Source organism: Triturus cristatus, chromosome 1_1 (assembly GCF_964204655.1).
Source record: "Triturus cristatus chromosome 1_1, aTriCri1.1, whole genome shotgun sequence".
Taxonomy (NCBI): domain Eukaryota; kingdom Metazoa; phylum Chordata; class Amphibia; order Caudata; family Salamandridae; genus Triturus; species Triturus cristatus.
In genome coordinates, this window is record NC_140579.1 from 84,940,155 (window position 1) to 84,965,899 (window position 25,745).

Below are 25,745 nucleotides of genomic sequence, written 5' to 3' on the forward strand. Positions count from 1 at the left end.
TGCCAGGTCAGGCCTGGGGCACTCAGACTTAAGGCGGGCCCTTACGTCCTTTTCAAAAGGGCGACGGAGGTTTGACTGGAGGTAATCCGCCACTTCCTGCAAGGGGGTCCATGCCGTAGAATTGGGGTGGATGATATCGGACGGGTCGAAAGTCAGGTGTCTAGGCGGTGGCGTGGGCTCCGTATGATGCTCCTTTCTAGTCTTTTTAGCAGGCTGCGCGCTTTCCTCTAGATCAGAGTCCCCGTCCGCCGAGGAATCCCCCTTGTCTTCATGAGAAGACTCAACCTGGCCAGTGCGCGCCAAATAAGAGTGATCATTCGCAAGGGCCCTGGAAAGCCGAGCGAAGTCCTCAGAGTGGGGGTTAGAAGCCTTCTTACTAGTTGGCTTGGGGTGGGTACTTTTAGCCGGAAGCCATCCTTGCTGTCGTGCATAATCATTCAAATGCCGTTTCAGGGGCGCAATCGCCCTTACCAGCGCTGAGCTGACAGAATGCTGAACCCCAGCATCTAAGGCTTCAACGAGCTCTTGCTCAAAGGAACCCGCAGGTTCTAACTCATAATACTCCTCCTCATAAGAGTATTCAGCCATGGTGCTAGTAACACGTATACTTTATAGCACAACAATGGTGCGAAGGGAGAAGTAAATCAGGGGGAGAGGAACAACCCCAGGCACAAAAATGCCACAATACTTGATTAAAACAGTGGAGGGAGGGCCTGCTACCTCTCTCGGCAGAGCCTATGCCTATATTGTACAGCCCGAGGTTTAATTTCTCCTTGGGCGTCAGTCGGGGCACAAATACGGGCTTTGAATTTGAAAAAACCGAGCGTTTCCCGCTCTGACAACAACTCCGATCAGAACGAGATCGGAAAATGGCCGCAGCGCATGCGCGGAGACTGCCGCCCGTGAAAAGAGAAAGAGGACGCACGCGAGTAGAGACGCGCCGTCCTCAGGCCCCCAGTTACTCCCGCTCCACTCAGAACCAGACCACGGGCACAGAGCGCCCGGCCGGGGAGGCCGAAGCGCTCCCAGCTGATCAGCACAGACGCGAGCGCTCCGCTGCACGAGCAGCGTGACGGTAAGGAGGGGACAACGAAGGTTAACGTCGCGTCAATAAATAAGTAGCCAAACGCTTTAGCAGAGCGAAACTCACAGCAATACAGCAAATACAATTATAACAGCGCGCTAATTATCATATACAGTGCGCATCCAACCCATACACCACAATCATAAGAAAAGCAGTAAGGGAGAGGCACTTAACTGGCTGCGGAGCAGCAAAGAAAGAGGAGGTGTCTGCCTCAGCTGGGCCTTATGTACTGATAGTCTGTATGGTATTCTGATGCATTGCATTCATGGGATTTGTAGTTTTGGAATAAAAAAGATGTTTTTTTATTGGCTGCTGTTGGTAATAAAGCAAAGAATGAGAAGCATAATCGGAGCCTCCGGTCCTGACATAGAATTGGGAACGATGAGGTGGGAGCGGTAAGAATGAGCCAGGCAAGCGACTTTTGAAATAGGAGTGCGCGGCCCAATATAAGAAAGCTTGCGTGAATGATAAAATTGACAAAGTTTCGACCCACCTCAAAATTATGTCCCGAGAGGTCGTCAGGGTGCCAGGCACTCAGAGAAGGTAGTCCGGTGGGCTCCAAATTAGATGCAGGACAGCACAGAATAGGTGGAAGAAATTACCCCACTCCTGGTACCAATATGTAGAGGAGGGGAACGCCAAAATTCCAGGAAACGCTGATAATGTCCAGAATCTTCTTTTATTTGTAGATTACAGGAAGTAGTAGTATGCAGGACGGAGCCCACGGCATACGCAGTTGCGGGAGCAAGAACCAAACAGCAACTGACCAGGCATGGAATCAAAAATGACATAACAGTATTCTAAACATAAGATTCTAGTAACTCTTCTAGTAACTCAAAGGAACAGTAGTAAATACCACATCTATAACCTACAGAGGTGTCTGTACCCTCTGTAGGTTAATCAGGAGAGGGAGGGGCTCCGATTGTCTGATTCCTGCTCCTCCTAGCCCCTAGGCGCTGTTAACCCAGCTCTCATTTATAGTAACCTGAAGAGCCGGATCGACTTGAGAGGGAGGGTGCCGGAGAATGGACGTGGAGGGTGAAAGTGCCGGGTCACAAGCAAGAAGTGCAAGAGGTATCGATGGCAAGCTCTAGTAAACCAGAATCAAATATTAGAGGACGTTTGAGACGAACAACAAAGGGCGATACTAGCACTTGCCAGATGTTCCGTTGACATTTGTACTTTACACAGGTTCCCGGTACTTTACATTTAATTGGGCGGTACGAGAATTTCTCATCAAGGGTATTTCTATATGGACAGTGTCAGTGCGTCTCATCAATGCTAACCTCTAAACTAAACATTATTACAGTAGTCACACACCCACGCACGTTGATGCACCCCCTGCGTGAACCCCACCTGTTCCCCAGACATCGCTCGACTTCGTGTAATACATTTGTTTCATGAACTTTCACCCAGATGTGGAACCAGGCACAGGCGCGTAGCTAGGGGGGGGCGGTGGGGGCGGACCGCCCCAGGCGGCACTATATTTAGGGCGGCTGCCTGCAATTTGCCCACTGAATTTGCCACATGAATCAAGATGATGATGACCGTCCGTTGTTACATAACGTTAATCTCTGCCCGCGGCCGCGGCGCCGCCCCGGCGCGCATACGTTGACTTCACTGGCCCATCCCAGCCTGCCAGTGCCTGCTACATTTTTGCCCGGCCCTCGCGATGAGAACGTAGCGGTGACGCGTCATGCGCATCACCGCTACGCACTCTCGTGACGACCTTGTGGCCTGGGGCACGGGCACTGGCAGTCTCTGGCTCTGCTGCGTCACCGATAATTCGTTTTAGTGTCTGCAGTAATAGGTAAGAGAATCGGGGTGCTTTTAGGCTTTGTACCTGTATCCTTTGTTTTCCCATCAAATACTCATAGTTCACATAGACCTACCAGGATTTCATTGGTTGTTGTAGACTGACTAATAATTGAAAGAAATGAAAGACGCCCTTTCTGCAGCAGCCCGGGGGTTCGACTGAGCCAGGCCAGGGGTTTGATACTGTTCATCTTAGTTGACTTTTTCAAAAACAAGATATGTATTTATTTATTTCTGAAACTCCCCAGTGAGTGCGAAATGAGACCCGCCAGGCCGCCATTGATTCTTTGCAAAAACAACTTTAAAAAGGATGCACTAAAAATCAATGCGAAACAAGTAGATAGAAATCATCACACATTTCATTATGCACACACTGACTAATAAGTAGCAGGGGCGGCTGGTGGATTTTGAAACTGGTGGGGCGAAAAATTTGTACCCTTGTACAATGTGTGAGCGAGCAAGCGAAGCGAGCGAGCCCGAACTGAAAAAGGAGGGTGCGGGGGGATTTCCCCCCGGAAGAAAATTTTGCAAAAAATGTATTCAAATGGTGGGTTTTACACCACATATTTACTGTAAATTTTTGCAAAAACGGGATCCAAATATAGCATTTTAAAGCACAAGTGTGAAGAAAACATTACAAACATATCAAAAAAGTGTCCAATACTCTAACTGTTGTGCTTGCAAAACGACCCCCAAGCCAAGCACACACAGCCAATGTGAAGAGGCCCTCTAAGTGTTTTCTACCTGTAACACATCTCTTTCTTCCAAATGTCCAGTCCTGCAGCAGCACACTTCCAAAGCCCATACATGACAGTAACCCGATTCAAGGCCCAATCAGTAATGGCATTAATTGTTACGCGTGCCATTTCGTTTTTAAACTGTTGTGCACCTGTCAAATAATTGGCCTCTTTCTGCTTATTTGGAGTCGAGTGAAGATATGAGGAGCGCTTGCCTTGGCTTTGAGGAAAGCTATTTACGTTGTGTTAACCTTGTAGCCAGCCGTATTAAAGAATGTCGATACTGTTGGTCCATTGGTGTGTTGCAAGCAGTGCTAGAGTAGGGCCAAACTCATACATGTACAACGTTCTCAGTGATTGTGAAGTGTTCTATCATTTGGCTCTGCTCTGTGACGTTCACAGGTATGTGTGTTGTGGGTAGTGATTTTAGGGACAGCTAAGTAAAGGAGATCGGTCAACAGCATTCCTCTAGACTCAAGTTTGCTGTCTATGAGACAGGTGGATGTACTGAGATCACTTAGCACCAATTTAGAGTTGGGTGAGCAGGGCACTCTGTTGCAAATGTGATGGAGTACCCTACCCACCAGACCTTCAGTCCGTCCGCCTCATTTACAGTCGTATTCTGTCCATAGAGGCCCGGTTGGTGCTTTTAACGGAATACTTTCTCTGATGAACCCGAGGGAGTAGGAGCGAGAGTGGAAGAACATTGCACTCCCCGCCATATTTAGGATGGATGGTGTACTGATTTTATTTCCAGTTTGTCACAACCAGGAAAAACCTGAAGGTGTGGGATGGGAAATAAGCCAAAGTGACCCCTATACCATGGGAGAAAACTCACAGGGTATGTTCATTCGTTTTTTTTGATGTTTCAAAAGCAAATTTGAACATTGATAGTTTGTCTTTGAAAAGCAGAACATTAAAAATGTTTGAGGACTGTCCACCATGGTTGACGGTACCGTCTGTCAAACTTTTCCCGCATTGACAATGAACCACCAATTTAGGAGTTGTCGATGGGGCTTGAGTACAATTCTAAATCTGGTCAGCGGAGCTCCCTCGGAATAGCAGAGGTATTCCCCTTCGCCATCGCAATGGAGTAAACTTTTTATGCACATATACGTATTTGTCTGCGTGTGTTTGTGCTTGCGTGCATTTGCATTATCGTAGCTATGAGTGGTGTGTGTTCCTGGTGTGAACTATCCCCTGTTTTGTGTACAAAGGATATAAGAAGACAGAGATCAACAATGAAACTATCAATCACGTTATACTATACGAAACCATATTGGCACTGAACCAAACTACATGGCATTGAATACAACTACACAATCCAATATCTCCCATCGTACCACGTCCCCTACTCTACCCTACACACATCACCATAACACATCATACTCACATCTCATCCTAGCACTACGCGACCACCCACAATGCATGTGATGTACCCTCTTTGCATCACCAAGCAAATTACACTGTAGCAAAAACTACACAACCAGTCACATGTTCCTCTAAACAAGGATCCTAACTGAAACTCATGGCTGTCCCTAATATATAACATCAGGACATCGTGCTCCCAGTCAAGGGCTTTTATTTTACAAAGAATTCTAGATGTTTTAGGCAGGGCCACTGGCAAAATGTGATTGTGAGCTGTGGGCTTTCTTGCAAATATCCCACTCTCTGCTGCATAATTTGCAGATTCCACCAAACAAACGTTTTTAGCTCAAAGCATCAAAAGTTACAAAAAATAATGTACCTCACATGGTGCAGCTCAGCGACAGACACTTTGCAAAAGTTAAGTGTGGCAGATACATTCGGGGCACATATAAATGTTTGCTTGAGTTGCCTGGCATTCATTTTTAGGGCTCACCGACCAGACAGTGTGAGCTTACTAGTTGCAACAGACCTATTGTGGACTTACCAAGAACTTATTACGTGCTTATTGTTGTCCGAATGAACAGCTTTATTGTAGCCCTTATAGGTTTGCTTAATATTCAACGGCTTTCCTTGTCCCATCTTGCTCATTCTGCGTTTGTCCCTTCCCTGCAGCATAGCCTCTTTGACATCCTTTTCATTGCCAGGCTTGTATTCGCTCACTGCTCACTTTTGGTTATGCACTTCATGAGAGTGCATGTGTTTTCCAGCTTTCTCCCTTTTGCACTTCTCTCCCGGCCAAATACCGCCGTGTTGCTCTCAACCTAGTATATTGCCTTTCCCTCCTCCCTCAACCTGCCTTTCTTTTTTTTGTTTCCCCCACCGCACTCGGTACCCATTGCTTACCCTACACCTCCTAATCCACCTGCTCCTCTGTAACCATTCTGTTCTTTTTAATATTAATTTATTTTTGTAGCGCAAAGCAGTAAGTTGCAGCTGGCCCACCCTCCTTACAGAAAGCGCTTTTGCACTGCATCTAGTTAATTCTCTTAAGTTAGTGATTCTTCTTGGACCAATAAATTAAAAGAACTGGTGCATTGTCCTTTTGTAGGCACGTGTATGCGTGATGACGCATGTGTGTGCAAAAGTCAGCCCCCAATCTCCCGATTATTTTTTTTTAAATCTCCCACTTTGCTCTTCGGAAATGTCGGCATGTATGCCACACACACCAGATGCCCTCCGTTGCCTGGGATCAATCCCAGCTTCCGCACTTGACCAAACTGTGTAATCTTGGGTCATTGTTTTATTTCACTTTGGTGATTGGCATTGTTCTCAGGGGAGGGGGGCATGAATCATGTTTCCAAATTCATGCTTGAAAACTGTTAATTAAAAAACATAAAATGCAACGCACTTTTATAATCTCATGTACCATGGCGAAACGCTTCTTCTGCGGTTAATAATGCTTTGTAAAGTAAACTGCGGCCTGGTGCTGCTGCTCAACCAGGGGCCGCATGGGCAGGTCCCCGGCCTACTTTGAGTATCACTGGTTGAGAGTAATTAAGAAACTAGAAAATTCAGAAAAACAGTGGAGATATCGTGAGTGAGTAAGGAAACCCAAACACGTCATTTTCCCTACATTAACAGAACTCTCTTCTGACAGCGCAATCAAGTGTTCCAGTTGGGCAGCTCGCGCTTCTTTCTCTGCGTGGCATCTCAAGGCCTCCCGCGGCCTAGTTTCGGATTCTAGCAAAGGAAATACAGCGTTCACCGAAGACAGTGGCCCACTGTCTTCGGTGAACGCTGTATTTCTGGCGTCTAAGAGAGACATCAATCAAAGCCTATTTACTGTTCCTTATCAATTAAACATGTTTCTATTTTTTCCTAAATTATATCGATTTTTTAAATTAACTTGATGCTACCTTAGTGGTGTGCTGCCCGTTTCCTCGATCCCTGGGAAATGCACTTTTCTTCGCTATATTTACCTTACAGGCTCACAATGAATTTCGTTCCCAGCAAGCACGAGCTTGCACATGTTTAAGATTCTGTTAACGTTGTTTCTTGCAGCTCAGCTTCAATCATTCCACCATGACCCCACAGTGTAGACTGACATGGGGGATCACGTTATTTCGCTTTATGTTACAACTGAAAATAAAATGCCCCTGGTGATGGACGACAGAGGTGAAAGTGTAATTGCAAAAGGGAAATCCGAAAAAAATCTGAGAAATACCAAAAGGTACACGCCTATACTCATTGTTTGCCCCACACAAAACGCATGAACAGAGGAGTATGTTCGGAGTATTGCAGTTATATGAGCTAAAAAAAAAAAAAATCACCGTCACATACAAGCATGTACACATCGCAAATAAATTATAACAGCTGCCAGGAACGACTCAGACAATGTCCTGCACAAGCTAAAAGGAAAGGTAGCAGTTGCACAATAAATGAAACTGAGAAATTGGTGCTTTCACGGCAGACAGGTAAAACGCATACCACAAATCAGAGTGTCTAAAGTCACAACAGAGAGTGACAAACAACTGCCCACGCACTCTCGAAGCGAGGGAGAGTGCTTCTCACTGACAGGGCCGGCTTTAGTGCTGGTGGCGCCCTGTGCGACATTGTTAGTTAGTGCCCCCCCCCCCATGACACCTCCACCACGGATTCTCTCACTAGCACCCTTTAACAGTGACCAATTCTCCATAACCACACTCTCTCAGCTGAATTGAATTAGTTATATAGCGCCACTCATACCAGTGTAGGGTATCTGAGCACTTTGCATCACACGCACATTACACAGAGACAATCAATCATACTTGTGTAAATCAGTGTATAGGAAATGTTACATAAGCCAAATGACTAAAAGTGTAGGAGTCACATGTCATCCATACTGGTAGGCAGTATAGTTTTAGAGTGCTTGGTGTGGAGAAGCACAAACTCAGTTTGAAAGCAGTAACCGGCTGATCTTTTTACATCATACGCACTCTGTAATCTACTTGGTACACGTTCTTTGCAGCAGGTATATTAACCCTCTGCACTAACTTCACCCAAGTCAAAACCTCAACTATACAAAATGCTGATCTCTCTCCAGGAAGATAATTAATCACACCAGTTATCTTGACATTTATGTGAGGCCTGGTAATTGCGGGGGGGAAAGAAACGCTGGAGCAGGTGCTTCAAAAGCATAATAAACTTTCAAACACCGTGCCCCCAGGAAGCCAGCACCCGGTGCGGTGGCACTGGTCGCACCCCCCTAAAGCCGGCCCTGGGCTGTGGTCAGTCCCAGTGAGACGGGGGCTCCCGAAGTGCTTCCTGCAGTAGAGTTTATGGCTGAGCCAAGCGGCTGCCCGGAGAGTGGAGACCCCCATACCTGTTACAGAACACGGGAAAAGTAAGAAAAGATTAGTTTATTTACAGCATCCGCTGTCACCTTTTCCACTCTCCCACTCAGGAGAGTGGCAATGAACACAAAGAAACCTGGTAATCAGACCGGAAACTCAGGGCCGGCTTTAGTGCTGGTGGCACCCTGTGCGACAATGTTTGTTGGCGCCCCCCCAATGACCCCCTCCACCACGGATTCTCTCACTAGCACCCTTTAACAGTGACCAAGTCACCATAACCACACTCTCTCAGATGCATTGAATTAGTTATATAGTGCCACTCATACCAGTGTAGTGTGTCCGAGCACTTTGCATCACACACATTACACAGAGACAATCAATCATACGTGTGTAAATCAGTGTATAGGAAATGTTACATAAGCCAAAGGACTAAAAGTGTAGGAGTCACATGTCATCCATACTGGTAGGCAGTGGTGTGGAGAAGCACAAACTCAGTTTGAAAGCAGTAACCGGCTGATCTTTTTACATCATACGCACTCTGTAATCTACTTGGTACACGTTCTTTGCAGCAGGCATATTAACCCTCTGCACTAACTTCACCCAAGTCAAAACCTCAACTATACAAAATGCTGATCTCTCTCCAGGAAGATAATTAATCACACGAGTTATCTTGACATTATGTGAGGCCTGGTCATTGCCGGGGGAAAGAAACGCTGCAGAAGGTGCTTCAATAGCATAATAAACTTTCAAACACGGCGCCCCCAGGAAGCCACCCGGTGCGGTGGCACCGGTCGCACCGCCCTAAAGCCGGCCCTGCTCCAGTCCCGCTACCTCCCCCTCTCTCTCTCTTCTAAAGCACCCTCGGTGTCTGCTGCAATGACCTTACCTGTAAAGTGCCAGAGACGCCAGCCGCGGTTTCTGCCTCCAAGATTCCAGACCAAGAACAAAACTCTCCCAAAATCCTTGTTGAACTTGTGAGGATACACCGGGTTAAAAACACGAACCCTCCTCCTGTTCCAGAGTTAAGAGAATTGTCGTTACCAAGAGAAGACTTCCAAGAGGACTGCAGCAGTGAGCGTGGCAATACCAATGAGAGCACAAGCCCAAACTGGAAATTTCTTTCGATTTCGAATCGACTCCTCCCCCAGACCCCAGCAAACCAATCACTGAACAAAAACAACTGTTGCTGGGTCTGGTGGAGGAGACAACAAAGGCCACTGCCACACCCCCACAAACTCTAAACCTGCCGGAATGCTCCACCCTCGGCCATTGGAATTAATTGAGGCCTCCAGCTCCGCCCTGGGCCAAGGGAATAACGCCCAAAATCGAAATGCTATTCTGGTAGTTAGCAATAGGCTGCACCCACCAGTGTGTCGTCACTGCCCTGCTTTCTGGCTCTAGGTCGAAGAAATCTTCGCCCAGCCAAAAGCATGTGCAGACACTGCAGAGCAAAGGCCATACCACCACACCCCCCTAAAGAAAACCCCAATTTTGTACATGTTTGTTCACTGAGCACTAGCAGCCAGCACAATGTATTCCTAGCTGCTCAGTGTTTTTCAACAGGCATTTTTTTTGTCCGCCAGGGTGGGAGGGCGACGCCCATCTCACCCCTATGCACCAGCCTCCCCTGATAAGTAGATTCCAAATTAAATGCAGTCTCAAAACAACGATGAACAAACACTCAACAAGCTGCTAAGGAATGCATTTTAGACATCAATAACCAGCATCATAAATCCTTACCTGAGAGATGCGCGAGATCACCCCATAATGACGTGCTTCCTTGATCTTTCCTAGTAGGTGAAGGGCTTTGATTGGCAGAAGTAAAAGGAAGATTTTCTGCAGATAGTACCGTCCCTGTGTGAGGAGCGCGCCGCTTCTGTGTTTGTGGGTGAAGTAGACTTTGCAGAAAAATGGGGGAAGAGGCGGCAGGAAAACGGGAGGCAGAACCTGACAGAGGAAGTAGGGAAGGCACAGGAAAGCGAACCGATGGAGATGGAAATTAGAGTAGAGGGGGCTGGGGAAATTAATTGAGGCTAGAGAGTAAAATAAACAAGAATGAAAAAGTAAGATAGATGAGAAAAGAGAGGTTGAAAGATAGGTAAGCATAAAAACATAAAATAAGGTAATTCAGAAATACATAAAAATGAGAGCAATAGAAAAGTGATATGCAGTGGCAATAAGTGTGAAGATGGGTGGAATTTTCAGAAACAAAATCAAGAGATGACAGATTTTGTGAGAGATATGTTTATAAAGGTAAAGCAGAGAGATTAACATTGATGTAAACAGTAATGGAATGAAGAGTGTACAGAAAGTGCAAGATAATGGATTGCAGGTTGAGAAAAGAGGGATGAACGAGACATATGAAAGAAGCAGAGAGCCAAAGACCAAGAGGAGAGCAGAAAGATGAAGGGTAGGATTGTGAGAGAGTAACAGGGAGACGAGCACGCGGTGCACTATAAATACTTTCATCTCGTCCTCTCTGGGCCTCTGGCCTGCCTTCACAGATTTGCAGCCTCCTTGTCATCTGACATCTTCTCCACATGCCGGGTGTTTCTGCCGGAGTTTTTGGGGAGGGATGAGAAATGAATCCCCTCGACTGGGTGAGATAGATAGGAAAATGGCCAATAATTTTGGCTAAAATGTGACGGGTCATAATCAGGACAACACAACCCCCCTGGCATTTTCCAAGTCCAATACCCGGATGGGTCTCGTATGCCCGAATCATGCCCCAAATCAGGGGTCTTATTCTTGCATGTTAGTGTGCATCTGGGAAGCACTCTTAGACACTTCCATGGTTGCAAGCTTGAGAGGATGTTAAACCGGAGTTCGAGTCTGGGCGTGCTCCTTCGATTATCTTTCCATAAAAAGAAAGCAAAATAGTGGTTTTTAAATCCACGGATTCAGGAACACGAACAGCCTCTTACAGGGAGGTTTCGTCTTATTCCTCGGGGATCTGAGAAAAACTCCGTTCTATAGCACATTATGGCAAAAGTTTAGCCAAGGTTGTTTGCCATGTTAAGATCTCTTTATTGAGGATGTGATGAATGGTGCTGTTCTCTAAAGAATATTCGTGGAACCTACAGCAAAATATCATTTTATGAATGTAAAGCCCTGGTGGGCAATAATAGTCCCCAATGTCCATATTTAGGTGTTAACCGCACATTGTGCGGTTTACACAACCTTGTACTGGGGTCTCTGCAGTTTGTATGACACAGTTATGGGGTCGCTGGCAGTAACCAGGGATGAGTTAAGGGCATGCCGCAAACTGACACCTTCACATTAGAGGCTTCAGACCCAATGTGGTACCCAAGTTGGTTAAGCGCCTGCTGCAGGCATGCTTCAGATCACACCTTCCATTACAGTGCCAGTATTATAGGTCTGACCTCTTATTGGGCCTGATAGAGCGAGAGAGATGGAGAAAGTACGACAGACCATATCAGAATGACTTTGAAAGCCTGAGTCCAGCTGGTGTATTAAAATATTTGTTGTAAAGCCTAAACCCTTTAAGAAAACTAGAGTCCCTAGGGCTGCCTCAGTTCCACATAACAAATATATCTTCCCACTTTCGTCAGGGCCACGTCAAGGGGTGCCACTTCCAGTGATGTCACTTCCGGTGACATCACATGGTTACATTTGTCATTAGAAGCCCAGCTCCCTTCGGCAGATCTAGAAGGTACCTCCTCCGGCAGTGAGTAGGTCAAATGACCAACCCGGAAGTGGACAAAGTGGACGCTTGTGACATCATCAGCAAAAACACTACACTGGTAGGTGCCCAACAAAGGTGCACTTTAAGGCTATATTTTACCCTGATTTCTACACGAATGCTCTTTGTAGTCGCCGTGTCTTTCACAAAAGAAAGATATAGTAGAGAGAGGAAAACAGTCGGAAGTGGGTTCCGTGTTTCTTTTCTTTTTTAAAAATATGCGCAGGTGGCAGGCCCAGCAGGACATGTACTTCTTGTGCGCTTCATTTTTTATCATTATTTATCATGGCCGATGCAGGACAACAATAAGACAATAAATTTAAAAGATGCCCCAATAACGCTGGTGATTAATGATCCGCTAGTGGAGAGCAATTATTTGTCTGTTAGTTTTCAAATAACTGGATGAACTGTATTTTGTGTCAAATGCATATGTCATACTTGTTTACAAACGTACATGGTGTTTGTAATGCAATAGAAAATGAAATTATGATTGCAGCCTGTATTTAGGAGGTCAAACTGTGACGTCACAGAGAAGCAATGCATGAACGTACATTTAGGGCCTACTTCGGTCATAGGCAGCAAGTGTATGCGTCACACGGTCAAACCGGTACACAGACTGATACGCAGGGACGGGCGGCAGACCTTTTATTCCACAGGACAGGACATTTCCCAGGTGGATTGAACCCCATTGAGGCCGGTTTGGAAGCCCAAGGCCGCTCTTCGTGCCTCTGTTACTGCCCCGCGCCGCCAGGTGCATTTCAGGAATTTTAGGAAGAACAGGAGAGAGGACTGATTTTGGTTCCCCAGTCCAGCCATGCCATGCTGATAAGCTGTCAGCCGGCCTGCGTCACGGATGAATAATGCATGAATGCGGGCATCAATACAGCCCGTCATTTTCTCATTGACGGGGAATGCATGCAGCTTGGTTATTTTTCTAACCAACAAACTGTGACATCACGCAGATGCTTTGCGAGAATACCGACAGTTTAGTTTACATCTTCCAATCTTGTGTGGAAGCTCAGTGGGTTGCTGCGCGCAGCGCCTGCCTTAGAGAATTGGTAGCAGACCCGGGCCAGGGCCTGCAACAAGAAACAAGTTACCACCAAAAAGCCTGTGCTGGGATACAGTGATTCGTAATAATGGTTGCATTTATCCTAGCCAGTGCTTTGCCTCGAGTCGGGGTTATTCAATTCATTCCATTGTTTTATTTTTTCCTCACCTGTGCCTGGACGAGCCATGTGCAGGGCTGACTTGGCTCCAGCAGACTAGAGAGAGCCCACTAAGTGGGTGGGAACACGAGCCGCGGCCCGCCGCACCCCCTGGGCGGAGTAGAACTCTATTTGCTGCCAATTTGTCGATGGGTCACGCTTGAAGAGTTGTGTGCTGTGTGCAGAGGGTACAGTGCCAGAATATCAATGAAGAATAGCGCCTGGAATAAATATCAAGACCTAAGCATTGCTGACAAAAATATCACTTCATTGGAGTTATTCATAGGAAATCTATAATATTTAGCAGGGTCAGACTGGCCTATAGGGTACATTAGGGAATGACCGAGTGTACGGTCTCACAGGTCACTGTGTGGGCAGGATATCTGGCTGTTTGTGGTACTGTTTTATGATTTGCTGGCCGGTTTTTAGGGTCGAGCCAGTGTGAGCAGCAGGTGCTACTATTGTTTACATAAAGGGCTTGGAACCTGCCCATTTCTTAACATTTGTTTGACTTCAGAGTCATTCTTCTTGGCTGCCTCCTAATTGGACAGTGCAGCCCAGGCGTCACTTCCTGTTTCATCTCAGGTGCACATATCAAGTACAGATTTATTCTTTTTAGTGTCTCTCCGCTACTCGCGCCGTGATTGAGGGACTTTTTGTTAACCATAACCCGTTTTGCATCTTTCCCCTCCCACGCACTACTTCTCAGTGTTGCTGCCCCGTCCCCCTACCTCTACAGGCCGTCCTTGGTTTCAAACACACCCGCCCCTTCCCCTATCTTTTCATCCTGGCCTGGGGGGTTTCTCACTGTAATTCACTATTAAAGTATGTCACCCAGGCCAGGAGTTAGTCTTATTTCCAGATTCTACATAGATACTTCATGAGCTCCTGTAAAATCAATGCAAGCCCAAGGGGCATGTGTCTGCTCAACATGGAAGTCTGGCGGTGAGAACTACGCTTGCCTGATGCCACGTGCACAGTCAGTGCATATGTGAGTTGATGCAATCAGATTGTACACATTGTACGTTCGGTTCGGCCTTGTCGGGCGGCGGGCCTCGTCAGTGGGGTGGGGTGGGTCGGGTGCAGCCTGAGTCCAACAGAAGAGCAAACTAGGCCGGGGTCCAAATAGGACATGCTTATGACACTTAGGTGTCTCACTTAGGAAATCGACGGAAATACTTGAATGAATCCGTCACCGAATAAGTCAGCGTGTTGATGTATGAGTGCAAGGATGAGGCACAAAGTGAAAGAAAGTGGGATGACTTATTCAGTGCCTCAACTAATTAGTGACTGAAGAGGCACGTTCCGTTACAAGCCTATTAGCATGGACATTGCTTGATCATCTTTGCGCACTCACACACACAAGAACAGACACATGTGGGTACATATGTGGTCTTACATTGGAGATTTGCACTCATTGCTTTTAGCATGAAAATCCCAACTTTGGGTGAGTTGGGACCTTCAGTACAATGCCATGACTGGTCACAAATGTGGGCCTTTAATGAATGAGCTTCATGGCTCTTAGTTAGAGAGAAGTAAAAATGTTCTTTTAGCAGCATCAGCACTTGGTATTCTAAGCATGTGGACCCTGTATCACTTGGACATCCCCTTCAGTGGGTAGTAACAAAAGGAAGAGGGGTATAAGGAAGAAGCGGCACTACAGGGGCTTCCTGCAACATCACCTGCTCTGTCAAAATGCTGTGCCTTTGGTTCATAGCCCACGTGTTGGTGGGGTGTGCAGCAAGAGCACAGGCTAGGTGGGAGGGATGGACGAGACTGCATCCTCGTAGAGCAGAAGCCAGCCTACGAGCACTTCCCTTGCCTTGCATGAAGATCATGGGCCATCACCCACTGCTCCCACAGATGATACCGAGCAGCTCCCCACAGCCCCTTGCCACCAGTCAACTCCATGGATTGACTGGATGGCAACGTGCATATTGAAAGGTTAAGTAACAAACAATCCACTATACCCATAGTCTATCTGTAACAACTCCGTTCCCGCGGCAAACAATTTCATTCCTAAAGTCACACTTACCACACTCACCTGAGATGAGATGAACGCAGAGAAGACAGCATCCCCAGAGGGTACAGGGCATGTTGTTTGGCCTTCATGGCATGTTACGGCTGGTTACTGCAATTAGTCCAATACCATGACTCAGAGGAAATAAGGCAAGGTCTAAGTGTGCCTTCTGGTCACTGTGGTGAAAACAGTACAGAGTACAGCAAGCAATCCATGTCCCCATCAAATCGACCAGTGTGAACACACACCTCTACTTAGCATGAGTTTTTAAGTGTTGGTATGATGTTTATCCATACTGGCAGGTGCTGCCCAGCCATCACCGATGGTGCTGTTCTGGTTACTAGGATAATGCAGGGTAATAGATTCAATGAAATACGTTTGTAGCTGGTCAGGTACAGTTCACATTGAATCACACAAATTAATAATTAAATGTGGCTTCAAAATAAATTGAAAAGAAAAAAGGTATTCGGTTTTTGCAGCAAGCAGGAGTGTATGCAGTTGAAATAGCATACACATAAAGCAACACTTGGAGTGTTTTGCTGCGAATAATCTTTTATTGGGGAGGTTTTTAGAGACATTTCATAACAAATCACACTTTTGCTTCCCTCCTCAACATGTTTAATTCCATTGTGCTAACATTACAACGAAATCATTGTATCTGTATCAATGAAACAAGATGAAAGAGGGTGTGGATGAATTCAAATGTGAACACTTTGCAGAGACAAGAAAAGACAAACAGGGGCATATTTATCAAGGTTTTGCGTCGTTGCAAGGGCACAAAACGGCGTCACAAAACCTAAATGAGATTTATCTAGTCACGCAAGGCCACCTTGGTTTGAGGCATCTAGAGTAACACAAGGCAGCGCAATCGCTGCCTTGCGTTAATCTGCAGCAGGGAGGCATGCCTCAGGTGGAGTGTAGGTGTTCCAGCACATTTAACCATGGATTCTGACACATTCCCAGATTCACCAACATTAGTAGACCTGGGAATGTATCAGAATTGTACGCCTCCCCACCAGAGGCACAAAGGGGAGAAATATCTTTATTTATGGTTGTTGTGTCCTCTTTCTAAGTATGCAGCAGATTCCTACACCTTGTAATCCTCATTGGCTTATGTGACATTCCCTGTAGACTGATTTACATACTTGTATGATTCGTTGTCTCTGTATAATGTGTTCGTGGTGTAAAGTGCAGACACACTACACTGATATGAGTAGCGCTAAACAACAAATGCATATGAGAGAGGGGTTACGGAGCGATGAGGGGCACTGGTGGAGGGTGGCAGTGAGGGAATCTGAGGAGGAGGTAGTTGGAGGGGCTGTGGAGCGATGAGGGGCACTGGTGGAGGGTGACTGCAGGGCTCGAGTCGGGGTACCAGGCGGGTGGATGGCGTCCCTCACTTATTTTAATGGGAGATCGATTACTGGAGCAAATGGAGCCACACATTTACTCTTTGGCCTCTCTGGGGAGAGATCGGAGCTCATTCAGAACGCTGCTCACGCGCTGGCTTCTCTGATGTAATGACATCTAAGGGGTGAGCGAGGGGAGGCAATGAGTCTGATGGTGCAAGCCACCTTTCGTGACATCACTTGCTGTTGTGACTTCAGCGTCCTCCCACCCACTTCTTTTTTTAGGACTTGTGCCCTGGGTGACGGTGAGGGAATCCGAGGAAGAGGTCATGGTGTCGAGGGGGAGCTAGGGTGAGATGAGCACTGGTGGAGGGTGGTAGTGAGGGAGTCTGAGGAGGAGGTCATGAGGGGGAGAGGCGGCTACAGAGAGATAAAGGGCACTGGTGGATGGTGGCAGTGAGGGAGTCCAAGGAGGAGGTCATGAGGGGGAGGGGCTATGGGGAGATGAGGGGCACTGGTGGCGTGAGGCAATCTGAGGAGGAGGTCACTAGGGGGGCCATGGAGGGATGAGGGGCACTGTTGGAAGGTGGTAGTAAAGGTATTTACGGAGAAAGAGGTTATTAGTGTGGCGCCCAAAAAGACTTTCGCATCAGCGGTAAAGCCGGCCCTGTCATGGCCTTTCTGTTTTTGTTTATTTAATTATCAGTCGGGTCATAAGGGCTACTGTAGAACATACTTTAAAGTGCATGCTAATTATATGTACTGCTACTTTCAATGTTTTAAGTTTGAAGGTGATTTTACTAATGTTTTTACCGGAAAAAATCAAAGTGGAGCCCGATGGTGCCTGATATGGGGCTGGGGCCCAAGGTCAGCTGTGAGATAAGGTGCACTGGAGAGAGGAGTGGATAATCAAGCCTGTAAGGGAGAGCGTTGCAGAGTCCGGGGTCAGGTGGATGTAGTAATGAAGAGGGATCCTCCATGAAGGCTCGAACAGATGGAGCCTGAGTAGTATCACTTGCCTGATACTCCCACCTCAGAAACCTCCTCTTCCCATCAAAGGAACATTACATGGAAAGTGATAATATTTAGAAAGAGATTTGGAAAAGAGTGAGTTTTACTGGTCCTATTTTTCTTGTTTCTTCTGAATATTCAAGGAGTGCCGCAGCGCCGGAACAGTTTGTCCCGGGTCTTGGATAGAGTTGAACAAGTTCCCATGGCCCCCACAACTGTGTTTAAGGATTGTGATCATAATGTTTCACCCTTCCCTGTATTTTAGCTTTGGGCCCCCAGGCAGGCTATGCACCATGTGTGTGCTGAGGCTGCTGTGAAGGAGAGATGCACTATTACAAGCTGGTTTTGGGTACCAAGAGCACGTCTTTTCATTCCAAGGGAGTTGGTTGCTGCTGCTTGGAAGTAATGACAGGGAGCGACCCCTGGTTGTTGCCGTTGGGCCACCAGAGTGGGCTTTGTATCCGGTCTGTGTTGGCAATGTGGAGCTGACTGACCCCTTTGTGCTGCGTTTAGTTTTAAGGGCACACAGTGAGTCATTCCCTGTGAATAATACATTTGCTGTTTTTGAAAGATAAAGAATCACAGGCTTCGACACTGTTAAGTTGGTTTTGGATCCACAGAGCACATCACGTTTGTGCAGGTCCCCACTGCTTTAATGGAGGGGACCATGATGTATGGTCATTTAATGTCAGCTGTAGATGAAGGTTACATGAACAGTGTCATGTATATGCATGTTTGCATTGTGTTGAGGGGATTACCAGGTAATTGTTCACGCAGCTCTCTGATGGATGTCACATGCGGTTTTTCTGAGTCCCCAGATAGATCATGCAGTCTGTGTGTTCTCTTTTGTACTGCCAGTCACCGCTGTATTCAACTGTGTAGCCTTGGACCGTGTCATGTATGTGCATGTAAGTTGCATGATCAAGGTAACTATTAGCGGCGATACTACGTGTCTCTCGGACCTCTTTGAAGTGCATGCCCTCCCCCCGCCCCACCCGCCGGGGGGGGGGGGGGGGGCGGCTATCTGAGGGATAGCCCCGGGCGCCACATGCTCTAGCTACGCCACTGACCAGGCAAGGCAGCACGTACGCAGGCTGCTGAAACGTGGAGGTCCGAAGCGCCTCCTCGAGGAGTTCCCTCCCGTAGCCCGCCCCGTCCCACCCCTCCCCTGGAGGCAGAGTCCTCCCCGCCCCCTGTCCCCTCCTTGGCGCCGCCTCCCGACCATGAATTATTGAGTGCAATTTATGTCCGCAGCAGCAACACTTTTCAGTGCAGTTATGAGGTGGGCACCCGAACGTAGCCTCGAAAGCTCGGCCGTTACTGCCACCCTCTTGTTCTACCCTGTGCTGTGACGTAGCAAGGCTGTCACGAACTCGAATGCAAGGAAAAAGTCCTCTGTATTCTGTTCGAGGATTAAACGAGCATTAACAAAGATAACAGGCCGCGCCTTTGCAATGCAGATCAATGTATTTTTATCGATGCAGTTTCACATCCTCAAAAAATTAAAAGGCTGCTGCAGGTATGCGTCATGACGGGATATATATATATATATATATATATATTTTTTTTTTTTAACTTTTTTAATTTACCGTTCCCAGATGGTAGGCACCAGTCTTGGAGGGGTAAATTAAAAAATATACATACATATGCAAACGCCCATCAGTGCAAGAGGAGCAGCGCGGCGGTAATTCATTGGGAAAGCAGCACAGGGAGACGAGAGCAGGAACACGCGGAATCACACGGAGTGCTGGTAAAAGTTGTTCCCTGAATATGGGCATTCCAAAAATATAACTCAATTTGTCAGTCCACGTTCAAGGTTGCAACAGGGCAAAAGGGCAACTGGGCCCCGACTGTGGTGGCGGAGGTAGTTTGCCGTGGATGTCTTGGGTCTGGCCTACTAAGGCTCTGGAAACTGGAATATGCACAACACTTTCTTCACTTGACTCACAGTGTAGTATAAAGCTCTCAGGGACCCAAGAGCGAGGAGTAACAGGTTTCTCCAGGAGGAAATGTGGGGGGCATGAGCTCAGAACTCAAAAATCAACCTGATAACTTGAAGTAGCAATAACTAAAGTATCACCCAGCAGAACCAAATACTACCCAGTCCAACCTAGCACACAAGCAGAGACCCTGGTTGCAACGCTTCCTTGTGGTGTTACACCAACTGTGGTGCCTGATATTAATCCCAACCTGGGTGACCCCTTGATGGCTGATCTCCACAAGTAGCATGAATCAGGTTCAGGATTCAGTCTCAAATACCCCAACAAGTCAAATGTGCACACAGGTCATGTTTTCGAAAGACTTATCACTGGTGGTGTAGTGGTTAATGCAATAGTTCTTTATGCTCACCTCAATGTCGTAGCCTTTCCCCTAGGTGAGGACCCGTGGTTAGCAAAAACAATCGCAGGGGCAGTCGAGTAAGCCAGGTGCATCCACGCCTCTGTATGCCTGACTGTCCAGCTTATCTCCATGGTGCAGTGGCCCTGATGCTAGAGTGCAGGTTTGGGCCCGGCGGTTGTCGCTTCCGGATGGCATTGGATGGTGTTAGCCCAAACTGGGCCAGTCAGTCGGCTGACGCATCTCCAGGCCTCGACAGGGCAATTCTAAGCGCAACAGCAGATGCAGCCCAACCAGGCCAGTACAGGCAGTTCCAGTCTCGATCGGCCTATTGTCACACAGCAGGTGCAGACACAACTGCGCCGATATGGGTACAATATGTGAAGCAGATCCTACCAGAAATCAGTTATGAGACACCAGGAGGACCCTCCACAGACCGGGTCACTCCTAGCTAACTATGAGGTAGTCAGCTTCCTCTGGATGTTGCTCAGTCCTGGGGACACAATGGGATTCTCCTCTTGGACACTGTTCTGCAAGACCAGGCAAACTCCTTCCGTTTCTTAGCAGGTAGGAAGGCTTCTAGACACTTAGGCAGACCCTCAGCTTCTCCAGCAAAGTGAAGACTTCAGGTTATGTCACCTCACCTCAGGGAAATTGGCTGTTTAGCATATATCAGCCATGGTACACAGCAGTCCTTCAGGTACTCTGCGGAGCACTCCCTTTCCTGGTCTTGAAAGACTTGGAACTGGCACCACATAGGGTGGTTTGTGCCCCACTTTTATACAAATTTTCTAGATAGAGGATGTTACCGACCGTCTCAATGTCAGAGTTGGTCTGTGGTGGTTCTCTTTTCAAGTGTCTTTCTCAGGCTAATCTCCAAACGCAGTATTTATGCGGAGTGATGCGTCTCACAGCCGGTAGCAATGGTGCTTTCTCTTACTTTGAGCACCCACAACACAGTTACAATGAAGTGTGAGGTTTCTGCACCTGGCTGCCATCGGCTCATTGAAGCAGTGGTCAGGGATAGAAGAAGGGACAGGCCTGAATTAGAAACATCCTCACCTTGCACAACAGAAACTGCAGTCCCATCCTTACCAACAACCAAATTGCAATGCCCAGAAAGAACTAATCAGCAGTCCCTTACCAACAAAAGTCCTCGTAGAATTTCTAAAGGTATTCCTGCCTCATTCCTCCTCAACGGATCTCACCCTCCAGCTATAGGAATGCAAGTAATACATTTCCACTGTCTGGAGAAGCTGGCCTCATTGTCCATCCTATGCCATACCAAGTCACGGTTATCCAAAATAGATCCCACTGATCTCAGTACTCAGGCTTACTCACACACGGACCCCTGCTACTATACTTGTGCTACTCACTCACTGTATGTAGGCTGCCCCTGCATCATTCTGAGCACTGCAATAACAGTGTAACTTTAAACGAGAGGGCCCTATAAGCTTCACTCTCAGTGACAGAGATAAAAAGGTCTGGTCACATTTTTTATCTCCAAAACCGAGTTTACTGCCACCACCACTTGGTGCGCTTTACCTAGGACAGAGACAGTAGTACACGGTTCACTGTGAGGGCACGTTTGGTGCGGCCCCACTGGACACAGGACAGGTTCAGGACCGCACATTGTCGGTGACAGGACAAGGCCACCGTGTCCATGCTTAGGTTAGAGTGACACTAGGACCAAAATAGAAGTCAGGTTAACCGATATACCTGCAGTCAGGCACTCAGACAAGGAAACACACCCACATATTCTCACCCCAACACAAGCCACCCAATTAAGAGGATGGTAAAGAAGCTATGGTTTAGAAAAAAAACAAGCATATGAAGAAGGAAAGCCACTGAATGAGAAGCAAGAAAAATGATACCGACAAGAAAGCCAACCAATGGTAGGCAACAGGCTGACCCAAAGCAGACTTTGTGTTGTTATTGTCAGGTCTTTGACAACAGCTAAAGCTTCTGGAGGAGAGACCTAAAAAGAGCCATTGTTGGGGTGAGGTGGTCCAGCCAAGCCTGTGTGCCCTGGCACCACTGTACATGCTACATTAATAAAAATTGTACCCCTCTTATTAAGCCATTTTCACTGCACAGTGAAGTGCTGCATAACCGTTTTTAGGAGCAACACCTATGTGCATGATAAATCCGTGCTGTGAAATACTCTCCAACTGCAAAAGCATGGCACGTTGAATATGCCATGTGAACATCAGTCTTCTCGCGTCATCACTGCAGAGCTTCCATCCCCAATCCCCATTAGACAGTTTCAGAGATCGGCAATGGGGTCCTTGGTGTTACCACCCTGGCCCAGTTCTGCGTGTCTGCTCCCTGTGAGTGTGAGGAGCACGAGGCAGATCTGTGTGGGTTGGTGAGTGGGTCTGTGCCAGAATATGCTGGAGGACTAAGATATCCACAGTGTTAAAATGCACACAGCCAGACCGGCTTTTTACAGGGGGCTTCGGTTTTGGGTCTGCAAGACCCAACTATGCCCTTTTGACCCTGTGCTGTTCACGGCCTTCTGCAGTGCGGGGATGGTTTGAATATTTTTGCCAAGACTAATTTGTCTTTACAGTCAAACCTCTGAGTATGTGCACGTGTATGGTCAGAAGGCCCACTCCTAAGTGTGTTGTGTCAAAGTTGTCCTAAAATATGGAGTGTGTGCATGCTTGCATTGCCCATCAAAGGTTGTGGGACTGAGACAGGGTTCCCCAGTAGTATCTTTTTGTAAGTCAGTCCTGAGGGTGTGTGGTGGAAAGGAGACCAGCTGTGTCACCAACGAGAGTATAATATGGCAATGCGGAGTTGAGACTAGCCGTCATGGCAGTGGCTGCGTGGTTCTATGTGCGATGCAAGATGGTTTTGTGGGGCGGACACAGACTGTTTCTTATTTGAATTACTTCGAGGCCCTGATACCTTATAATAAATACCAACAGCTCCTATTGCACTGTGTCTCCTCGGAGCTGCCTTGTATTTGGTTTGTGTCGTCTAAGAATGAAACAGACTTTGAAGTCACGATTAAACAATGCTTTTGTGGCCGAACCCAAACAGTGTGCACTCAACTTTATAAAAAATTGATTTATGTCAACCACTATGCTGGAGACAATAATTACTTTTCTGTACAGGAAGCAGCAGCCCGTCATGAATTGAGCAAAAGTGGCGAATCTGGACTGAAATCAAACTATGAGTTTAGAATGTGTGGAATAGAGATGATTGGGACACACAGAGAGAGCATCATCTGTGCCAAAGATCGACGCCCTAGCCCGCTCCGGCGACCAGTGGGCGCATCTTTACGCACGCCAAATTGCTGCCTCCCGCGGTCCCTTGTCTTGACTGGTGGGCCCTAGCGGAGGTCAATCTTCACTTTCAAGAGTTCCCCTGGTTGCTCCAGGCCTGCTCTTCCGTCTCCTCGCTGGAGACCTCGCTCAGACCTCGTGGGTCTGCACCAGTAGCTGTGTTGTGATTCTTGCGTGGGTTGCGGTTGCCAAGGCTTTGTGGATCCAATCCGGACACTAACATCGTAGCGACCCTCATCCTTTGAGGGACAGTTGCCCTCCAGAAGCTGGCCTTCCTTGAAGCCTCCCGGAGCCCGTGGCTGCTGATCCAAGATACTCATCTTCCACCTGGAAGCACCCGACATTGAAGGGCTCTTTCTCCTGAGCTCCCTGGTCACTGTGCCGTGACCCAGACTCTGTCCCCTCTGCTTTCAGGTCCTTCTCTTCAAGATCTACATCTTCAATCTTCACGACATCGACGATGCTTTTGGCTAGCAGTAGTTCTACACGTTTTCCCATTGAAAACCAGCCCGCGACCTGACATCGAAAACGACCTATGCACCCGGCTTCCCTGGGGCAGGTAACAGTGGTACCTCGGTACTCTCGTGGGTGTGGGCACTTCAAAAGCTTAACTCTAAGATCCTGAACTTGAACTCCTGCTAGAAGTGTTTTTAATCTTGTAAAGTTCAACCACGACAATCTCCATAGGGTTTAATAGAGATCCCGACAGCAGCTTATACCACTGCACGCGTCTCCCGCGGGCCCCCATCCTCACTACCTTGGGTGGTTTCTTAAGGGGCCAGCGACCCTCAATGCTCTAGGCATTATCTGTAGAATTGTCGTGGTTCTTATACCACTTTTTTAATATATGGTTTGGTCCCCCCCTGGGGCCCAATGATTCCAGTGCTATTTATTGTAACTATCAATGCTTGTTTGAATTGTAACTTTACCTCCAGCCTCATAAAGAGACTAGTGGGATTCTGCTTAGAATAAATACATATATTTTATATATATACACACCTGTGTGGACTACTCTTTCATTTGGTTATTCAAGAGGTTATCTATGGTAAAACAATAAGCTTAACACTCCTTCAAGACTTAGCCTGAAGGCTGCTCTCCACAGCTACCACTAGGATAGCTTTCTTTAAAGGTTGTCTTTAACCTATCATCAATAAGAGTCGAATTGGACTGGTGCAAGGTGTCCCCTATAACTAGAGGACAGCATATGCCAGGCCAACTTCTCACAGCCCCCAGATGGCTGCCTGGAACCAGGGCACAACAAGTTGAACTTCGAAGCAACCTAGGGAGTCCTCCTAGAGTTGCAAGGGGCACAGACCATAGCTATACCTCCCTAAAAAGACAAGGACAGGTTCTCTTGCCGGTTGTATCCTCCCAAGTGACCATCAGCACAGCCTAGGACCATCAACCAAGACAGTGAAAGGGGAGGTGCTAAGAAAGACTCATTGTCGAGTAGAGAACTGCGGCAGAGAAGGAGATGATCCTGGGAGCGCTTCAACAGAGTGGGAAGATATACTTCCCCCGTGAGAGGATGCTTAAGTGCTCAGACTACAGCAGGGTCTCCGTGAGATGGCGCCATCAACTACAGAGAATTAAGAAAGGCTTGATTGCCACAGGCGCGGAGTAATCGCTATGGCATCCTGCGAGACTGCAGGTGGTTTCTGAGGGCAAGTGACATTTTTTCCACATATGAAAGCAGTGGGGTCTGCCTGTTAATATTGCTGGGTGCAGTGGGATGGCAGGGGTTCCTAGCAGTGGCGGATGGTGACATTTGAAAGTGGTGAGGCGTAAACTTTCTGTCGGAGTGCACCGTGGCGAGCGAGCGCAGCGAGCGAGCTCGACCACCTTAGAGGGGGTTTTTCCCCCCGAGAAAATTTTGAAAAAAAAGTGGGTAAAGGGTGCATTTTCAAGCAAATTTGAGAAGCACAGAGACTAGAGCTGCAAACACACAGAGCCCACTGCAGAGGGTATGTTCTTAGGTGAAGTCCTGCTGAAACTAAAATGCATTAACATTATAATCTCAGTTTCCCCACTTAACAAAGAGAGTCATCCCCAGAAAATGAGTTCCCCATCCTGTTTCTTCATTACATTTTCAGGCAAAATTAGAAACATTCATAGACCATCCACACATGCATTAAGCACATTGTAAAAACAAAAAAAAGAATCACGTACAATAAAGCACAAATACACACACACAGTCGCACATAGAGACATACATACCATAACACACACTTACAGACATGCACAGGCACATCTTGAGACTCAACATAATGAAGAACATGACAAAGAGACAGAGGGAGCAAAAATGTTTTGTGCTGATGGAGAGTTAATGTACTCACATCATGCCAGGAAATGGGAAGGCAAGAAACCAGAACACCAGCCAAATGCTTCGACAAGAACGTTGGCCACAGCAATAACACTAATCGACCTATCAATGATTAAAAGACAACTGCAAACAACAGCAGAACCACCAGACACCGGTGATATGACA

At 47.2% G+C, this 25,745-nt stretch overlaps 1 protein-coding gene across 3 annotated transcripts in view; it reads right to left on the minus strand.

The window, feature by feature from the left end:
* The window catches only part of LOC146869532 (phosphoenolpyruvate carboxykinase [GTP], mitochondrial-like), an 81,199-nt gene that overhangs the window by 27,547 nt on the left and 27,907 nt on the right, over positions 1-25,745 (minus strand). The window contains exon 1 of one of the 3 annotated variants that reach the window (XR_014961114.1): positions 9,223-9,436. The exons of the other annotated variants lie outside the window; for them this stretch is intronic. The gene's annotated coding sequence lies outside the window, so the exon portion shown is untranslated. Of the gene's footprint in view, positions 1-9,222; positions 9,437-25,745 lie in introns of those variants that run through there. 3 annotated transcript variants of the gene reach the window in all.